This window comes from Saccopteryx leptura, chromosome 4 (genome assembly GCF_036850995.1).
Source record: "Saccopteryx leptura isolate mSacLep1 chromosome 4, mSacLep1_pri_phased_curated, whole genome shotgun sequence".
NCBI classification, from domain to species: domain Eukaryota; kingdom Metazoa; phylum Chordata; class Mammalia; order Chiroptera; family Emballonuridae; genus Saccopteryx; species Saccopteryx leptura.
In genome coordinates this window covers 89,532,218-89,541,252 of record NC_089506.1, presented here as the reverse complement: position 1 = coordinate 89,541,252, position 9,035 = coordinate 89,532,218, and the positions used below count along the sequence as shown (strand labels likewise).

At 38.2% G+C, this 9,035-nt stretch overlaps 1 pseudogene; it reads right to left on the bottom strand.

Moving 5' to 3' along the window:
* Nucleotides 1-246: 246 nt before the first annotated feature.
* LOC136404195 (protein SSX7-like) lies at nucleotides 247-7,488 on the bottom strand (annotated as a pseudogene).
* Nucleotides 7,489-9,035: the final 1,547 nt, after the last annotated feature.

Below are 9,035 nucleotides of genomic sequence, written 5' to 3'. Positions count from 1 at the left end.
CAGAAACGTGTATTGGGTAGATGTGTTGCTCAACAACAAAACTCAAACGGAATATTTGGCACATAGTAACAAATATCAAATATCATGCTTATCTTTTTTGTTATAAATACTTTTTTCACTCATACACCTGATGAGCAAGTGATCACAGCCTTGTCCCTGTTCATAAAAGGCCACCAGGTTCAGCTTTTTATGATCGGGATTTGTCACATCCAGAGTTATTTGTTTTTTTCAGGGACACTGGCTTCTTCATAGGCAGCTTGGTTCTTTTTTCCTCAGCCTGAGGGTCCAGACATCATTCTTCCCTTTCCAGGGTCCTGCTGACTTCTCGATGTACAAGTACCAAAGGTACTTGTTTTTTTTCAGGGGCAGAGCCATTTAGGAGCCAATTCTGAGCAAGGTGCTACTGGTACTGGCTTCAGGTCATTTTCTTCCATTGCTGGCTTCAGGAACATCACCATATTCACATCCTTGGAAGGAGAAAGGCTCTGTGGTTCTTCAGATTTCGAAGACACCTTCAGGTGTTTCTTCTGTTGTATGTCGGAAGCCTCCTAATGACATTCACCTTGATTTCCAGGGTTATGATCTTCATAGAATTACATCCACACAATTCTGTTGTCACTTTTTTAGGATGCAAGAAGGCAGGGAGGGTGTCCTGAGACCTAGATCAGTCATGGCATCATACTTTCTTTTCACATACTTGTAGGTGCTTTTCTCTGAATTTCCCAGCATTGTACGCTCTTCCTCAGAGAAGTGTTTGCAAATATCCTTGAAGGCCTCGAATTTCTCTTCATTTTTCTCAGTATCCTTCCTGGGGCTGTTTGCAAAGGAACTATCTGTGTTGGTGGTTCTGGGAATGGTCTGATCTCAGGGGACACAGCCTGATTCTCTGCAGTTCCAAGGCCAGCGGTCCTCAGAAGTGAAGCTGTGGTGACGCTTGCTCCACACTGAGATGAAAGCACTCGATTCAATTGCCCCTGGACCTTTCACTAATTTGAACAGTCAGTGAACTTGGTCTAGTTATTGTCAGCACAGTAGAGTGGGTACTGAGGCAAGAGAGCCGTCTATCAATCCAGGCTCTTGAGATTGGCATCTCTTCTCAAAATGGGTCTGCTCTACTTTCTTACTCATTTTTAGCCTCTTGACTAAAATTGACCTTATCCCTAAGTGGCACTGCCATACCCACCCCTACCTCAATAGGGAGAAATCTGAAAAAATCTACAATACTGAGGCAGGGAGGGGTCAGGGGAGAGATACACAACATATGTGTGATCAAGTAATCAGAAGTCCCTCTAGAATTATGTAAGAAATCAAAAAATATGTTTTAACTGAAGAAAACAGGAGAAACAGAATTCAGAGGTCAAATTAAAAGCAAAATTATAAAAACTATGATTCCATAGTTTCCACATCTGAAATTTGTTCATTCAGTTACCAATTTTAGGTCTTCCAAACTTTTATGTTACCCTATTAGAGAAATTTTAACCGTGATTCTTCCTTCTTAGAAACTCTGTTTTATAACTCTCTTGTCATACAAGTACACCTTATCGTACATGTTTTAACAGATCTTATTATTATTCAGGTGTAGTAGTTGGAACAGATCAGGAGACAACAGTTACAGTTCCTAAAAAGAAAAGTCCATGTGGGGAAGTTCCAGAGTTGGTGGGCATAGTTGTCTGTCCTGGCTGGTAAGCAGGTGGGCAGATTCCTGGGGTGTGAGAGCCTGATGGTGCAGGGATAGGAGTGTGGACTATGGATTGTTTTTTTTTTTTTGCATTAGAAAAGTATGCTCCTGGGTGACTTATTTATCATCTCTAGGAATTGGCTAGCCATGGCAGGGGTAAACTCTCCAGTGTCAGCAAACTCCCAGATGTCAAAGCTTCAGAATACACAAAATAAAAGACGTTAAACAGCTGTCCTTACCAGTGATAGAACAGTCATATTTTCAATTCAGGAATATCACAGTTTAAGAATTAGGCTGTTCTATTACTTGTGATGAAAAAAATATTTTGTATTGCCAACCTAAATTCAAGTTGTGGAAATCGAAGTACAGACTAGCACCTTGGGCTTTTTATTTTATTCAAAAAGAAGATCATAATGAACAGTGCGTGTTCAGTGTTATTCCTCTGTGATTTGAGTCGGGTAATTGTAGATGTGAAATGAGTGTCAGAAAAGGCCCTGAAGTCTTTGTACTTTTAAATGCCTGTGGATTTTGCTGTGATTTAAGGTCATGTAAACAGAGAAAAAGTCAGTTTTGAAATTGCCAAACTATTCATCAAGGAAACATTGTTGGGGCCCAATTTTTCAGGTGGAAAAGGAGGTAGATAGGTCATTGAAATGCCCTGTACTGCAGAAGTTGTGGTCTTGTTCTCCTTCCCTTCTTGTTACAGCTATCTAAAAAAAAAAATTATCACTTAAAGAACTCTTAATTTAAAAAATGGAAAATTAATAAAGTAGTATAAAGAAGGAGCTTATCTCATGCAAATATGTTTAAGGTGAGCTTGTTAAACGCAACTGACCACCAGCAAAGAATAGTACTTTTCTTAATATTTGAAAAGAAAAGGATATTCCACTTTTTATCTAGAGTACTATGAAACAAAACTGAGAAAATACTGGTATTTTGGAAGCTATTCATTTAGTCATTCACTCATTTATTTCAAAAAATATTCATTGATTGCCTGCTGCAAGCCAGGCACTGCTTTATTTGCTGGGAATTCATTACTGAGGATGACAATCAGAGTCTCTGTCAGGATGAAATTTATAATCCTAAGAGAGAATTTATATTTTATTAACCAAATTATATATCTTATAGTATTTAGGATGCTCTCAAATACACATACTCTACTGGGATTTAAACTGACTCTTTTTTTTTTTAATTGAGGAGGAGAGATAGTGAGACAGATTCCTGCATGTGCTCCTATCAGGACTTACCTGGTAACCCAGGCTTAGGCCGATGCTTGAGTACTAAGCTATTTTTAGTGCCCGAGGCTGATGTGCTGGGACCAACCAAGCTATCCTCAGTGCTTGGGATCATGCTCAAACCACTTGAGCCACTGACTGCGGGAGGAGAAGAGGGAGAGAAAGGGGAGAGGGATATGGAGAGAAGCAGATGGTTGCTTTTCTTGTGTACCCTGACTAGGAATTGAACTCATGCTGTCCATACACCAGGCTGACACTCTATCTACTAAGCCATCGTCCAGGACCTAAACTGGCTCTTAAGGATAAGGAAATGCATTACTACACAACGCAGAGTGAGGATAGACTCAAGTGTCTTTGAGCTTTCTGACTCCTGCTATTTGTTTATGGTTTTTAGACATCTTTTTCTCCTTTGTTCCTTCTCCCCCTCCTCCTCCTCCTCCTTCTTCCTGTTTGGCTGTTACTGATATTTGATGATGAGAGTTCATTCTCTTCTGATAATTACACTTCAAGGCCTCAGCTTCTCATCACACCCAGGCTTCTGATGTTAACAAATAGCTTTATATTTCTTAACCATGGACATTTTTAAGACAACTCATTTAAACCAAACATTTTTAAAAGCCTTTATTAGATCTAAGCTGCTAATAATTTTTACAGTATCTTCCTAAATCTTTCCAGAATCAGAGTCACTAACAGCAGTCCCACTGCACGAGCACAGCAGTGTGCCCAGCTAATCATAAACATCGGGTTTATTTTGAAATTCTCCCTTACAGAATTTTTCTTGTTTTGTTTGTTGTAATGAATCATTGTCAATGTCCTTGCCAATGCTAACTTTTAGGGCTTTGTGATCTGAGAATCAATATTATGAATTCCAAAGCTATTTTTTTCCCTTTCACATTAAGATCATTAAGAGAAGGTGCTCTAGAAATTTAAATTTTTTCATGTATTTAATCTGTTTCCAGAAAGCTGGTTAGGGAATGATCACAAGTCTCTATCTACATAGATAGTCTGCTATTTTCTGCGCTGAGTAGTATTTCACAGTGGGAATGGTAGAGACACAACAAAGATGTAAGATGGCTCCCTCTATATTCTGTAGTATCTATCAGTGGGAATCATAGCTATTAGGGATGGTGTAGGTAGCTCCATTTATGAATAAAAGAGATGAACTAATGATTTGTGGTCACAGGTTTCTTAGATTAGATTTTTACCTGGTTGTTGCCTTCAGAGGAATTCCACCAGTAATTATGGTGATTGTTATTAAAATTTGACTAGATATCTCAACTGTTTATTTAGTCAATCAGAAAATATTTGAGGTTTTTTTTCCCCCAGTACTAGGCACTAGACAAATGATAAACAAAATACATTGTTTAGTGTGACCTGGATTTTCTTTGAAAGATAGTCAACCTAAAAAAGAAATATTCTCCCCATTAGTATAATACTAATAATATATATATATATATATATATATATATATATATATATATATATATATATATACTTGCTATATAAAATAAGATTCTTCATAACAGCATCAACTAGACACAATTACTATTTAATATTTTTAGTAAATAGACAGTCTGCTATTTTCTGCACTGAGTAGTAATTCACAGTGGGAATGGTAGAGACATAACAAAGATGAAGGACGGCTCCCTCTATATTCTGTAGGTATCTATCAGTGGGAAGCATAGCTATTAGGGACGGTGTATCATTTTTTTAAGTATCGTTCTAAGTATAATTTCTAGTATCATTTTCTAAGTATAATTTCTAGTATCATTTTTCTAAGTATATTTCCTCCTATAGTTGGGACCCTCTGCATGTAAAGCAATTGAAACAATGCTAGATATGTAGTAGGTGTTCAGTAAAGATAAGCTCTTGTTATTGTCATATACTATTTTAAACCCTCTTATCTTTCTCTGATAATAAAAATGCTTTATATAAAATACTTTATAAATGTATTTTATGGTATTAATATCCATTGTGTGAATGTGTCATTATTTACTTAACCATTCTTCATTTTGTGATTTTAATTAATCTCTAATTTTTATTTTGTTGTATATAACATCATAATGACATATTTATATAATCCAACTTCCTAACCTAGAATTCTTGTAGCATTTAGCAACCAGGCTAATACTTGCATGCAGGGCATTATGTCCATATGACAATATTTTTCTTATGTAAAAATCACTTATTTTAGTAGCTCAATCTTCTGGAATGCAATCTAATCTTTGGAATTCCTCAAAAAAAATTTCTTAGCAGCTAAAATAAAAAAATGATGAGAAAATATACCTGGGCTTTAGATAGAGCTGATAGTGGGAGAGGCCTAATAATACAGTGTGTCCGTAAAGTTATGGTGCACTTTTTCTATGTGTGTGTGTATTTTTCTGAAGTTGGAAACAGGGAGGCAGTCAGACAGACTCCCGCATGCACCCGACCGGGACCCACCTGGCATGCCCACCAGGGGGCAATGCTCTGCCCATCTGGGGCATTGCTCTGTTGCAACCAGAGCCATTCTAGTGCCTGAGGCAGAGGCCATGGAGCCATCCTCAGTGCCCGGGCCAACTTTTTGCTCCAATGGAGCCTTGGCTGCGGGAGGGGAAGAGAGAGACAGAGAGGAAGGAGAGGGGGAGGGGTGGAGAAGCAGATGGGTACTTCTCCTGTATGCCCTGGCTGGGAATCGAACCTGGGACTCTTGCACTCCAGGCCGACGCTATACCACTGAGCCAACCGGCCAGGGCTCATGCTGCACTTTTGACCCATCACAGGAAAACAACAAAAGATGATAGAAATGTGAAATCTGCACCAAATAAAAGGAAAACCCTCCCAGTTTTTGTAGGATGATGTGGCAGCAGGTGATAAGGTAATACCATGTATACAGCAGAGCAGCCCACAGCCATGCCAGTCGAGATGTGGATGGTACAGAGGAAAGTTCAGTGTGTTCTGTGGCTTGCTAAATTCGAATCCATGACTAAAGTGCAACGTGAATATTGGCGCGTTTATAACAAAGCGCCATAAGAATAACATTACTCGGTGGGATAAGCAGTTGAAGGAAACCGGCAGTTTGGTGGAGAAACCCCGTTCTAGTAGGCCATCAGTCAGTGACGAGTCTGTAGAGGCTATATGGGGTAGTTATCTAAGGAGCCCAAAAAAATCTGTGCGTGAGCCCACATCAAACTGCACTGGATAGATATGAAACTGGGAGAGTTTTCCTTTCATTTGGTGCAGATTTCACATTTCTATCGTCTTTTGTTGCTTTCCTGTGACTGGTCAAAAGTGCACCATGACAGGCCTTGGCCGGTTGGTTCAGTGGTAGAGCATTGTCCTGGAGTGCAGGAGTCTCAGGTTCGATTCCCGGCCAGGGCACACAGGCGAAGCGCCCATCTGCTTCTCCACCCCTCCTCCTCTCCTTTCTCTCTGTCTCTCTCTTCCCCTCCCGCAGCCTAGGCTCCATTGGAGCAAAGTTGGCCCAGGTGCTGAGAATGGCTCCATGGCCTTTGCCTCAGGTGCTAGAATGGCTTTGGTTGCAACAGAGCGATGCCCCAGATGAGCAGAGCATCAACCCCTGGTGGGCATGCTGGGTTGATCCCGGTCAGGCACATGCGGGAGTCTGTCTGACTGCCTCCCCATTTCCAACTTCAGAAAAATACAAAAAAAAAAAAAAAAAAAGAAAAAAAAGTGCACTATGACTTTACGGACACACTGTATAAAGGAACAGGTTTCTATGAGTTAATGGAGAAATTGACCTGGTTCACTTATTTGAAGAACTGATCAAGCTAATGGAGGGATAGGCATTGGTTTAAGAGGGAAGGAAAGAGTCTTCCAGGAAGGAGAAGTCATTTATATGAAGGACGTTCGATGTAAGAGAAAATGAGGGACTGAAGACAGCTGCAGGGCTGGAGGAGAGAGCGTGAACTGAGGAGAAGGGAGGAGGTGAAGTGGGGGCGTTAGGTGGGAGTCAGACCATGCATAGCCTTCAGGTTCATGCTGACACAATTATATCTTCAGTAAGGAGAAGGGCTACTAAAGAGTTCCGTAAAGGAGATGACAAAACCAGATTCACATTTTGAAGGGGTCACTCTGGCTGTGTTTCTGAACTACAGATATTTATCTAAGTCTAAATGCTAGGTTTTCATACATTTCATTTTCTTTTCCATTGCTTCACTTTTTCCCCAAACATAGAAATGTATCTGTTTCCTTCTGGGAGTTAAAAAAAAATTAAACTGATTTGCCATTTGGTCAAAGCATCTACTGTGAAAATGGGAAGGACCTGTATTTTAGTCTTGAGATGATGAAGATTGACTGAATCATAAAGAACCACGTGTACTTTCCTAAGGACAAAACTGGCTCTACACAATGTTGTTTTGACATTTGATTAACTGCCCTTTTTCCCTCTTTTGGCTGTTATTGATATTTGAAACATTTCACAGATTTGCTCTTTGTAACAACATCCTGTCCATCAGCTACTTTCAGTGCAAGATTTGTGTGAGCAAGTCCTGCTGAAATCAATGGCAACTCTGGGAACCAATCCAAGAGCTGACTTGGCTCAGAGTCTTCAGTGGTCTGTAGAGGTGACTTCATTGACTCGTTCAGTTTGATAGACATTAACTATTCTTAGTATTTACTTACTGACAATATCAATATGCCTAAATTTTAATGAAAGAGTATTTTTTTTATGTTTTTATGTCTTCTATATACAGGTTGATAAATTCTTATCCTCTTTCCCCTCATTATAAATCTTGATCCATATGAATGTTTTCATAAAATATCATGATGTTTCAGAAATGGATTTAGCATGCCTTATTTGAGATTTCTTTTATTGCTGAGGTCCTCCCACCTCTCAAAGTCTGTGTTAACGCTACTTTACTTTGTAGAAGCTGATTGGAGAAATCATCATTCTTTCCTTTTTATGCCTAGTGAATTTCTGTCTTTCTCAATAACCACATGGAGTAGCAGATATTTACTTATAATATTGTGTCTTCTATGTGAGTTCTTTTTTTCTTCTTGATTTAGGAGACTATTTTTTCCTTCATATTTGTCTTCCCAGCCTTCAATACACATTAAGTCTTAAATGAGTGCTTGTTGAGTATGTGGAGGGAGGTTGGAATATCAATGAGGGAAAAAGTGCATAATGCATGTTGTAGCAATTAGTGTCAATATTGAGAAAGAAAAAAAAACTTCACACATAGGTATCATTTTTCATTGACTGATAAATTTAGTAAATACACACGTGGGTAGATAAAGGATAGATGATATATACAGCAATAGGTGGACACGTGCAAAATGTGGAAAATTTTCTATATGTGTTTTAGTAACCCATATGTGTTCCACCTTGTAGTCATTCTATTTCTAAAATAACTTTAAAATATAAGGATTCTTCAACAGGCTTTTGAAATTGCATTTCTAATATTTTAACTGTTTCTTGATATTCCAGGAGTTAAAAGTCTCTTTATCTACTTAGAAATGCCATAAACTTAATGAGAAAGTGTTTATGCTTGCTCCTAGAAGGAAAGCAAGTTACATATTTTTGGAAAAAAATTGAAAACAGTATGGGCTCCGTTACTGTGGCTAGGATGATCTAACCCAGCTCCCTATATGACAGCAAAAGCAGAAAGAGAATTACATGTATTTGGTACCATGAGCTGATTAAGATTCACATACAAAAACAAAAGTTTCAAGAGATGATAGTGTCCCTTATTTTATGTTATAATTTTTGTTTTAATTCTATTTTATAACAAAATACTGGCTTTAATTCATACAGATGATTTCATTACCCAGTAGTGGATCATGTGTCCAGTGAGAAAAACATTTACCTAACCGAAACCACATAGAATTGACCCTTGATGTGTTTTGTCTAAGTTATTTTTTCTTCCCACATAAGGGCCATTTCCTAAAAAATAGTCCCTTACATTTTTTGCCTTAAGCAAAATTGCATGCTCTCTTGTGTTTTTCTTCTACCTGATATAGATCACTATAGTTATACAAGATTTTATTTGAGCTCTTTTGGATGATTTATAAAATGTAACTATATATATATATATATATATATATATATATATATATAGAGAGAGAGAGAGAGAGAGAGAGAGAGTTATATTTATGCCATTTTCTCAGTGAAAATCAATAAA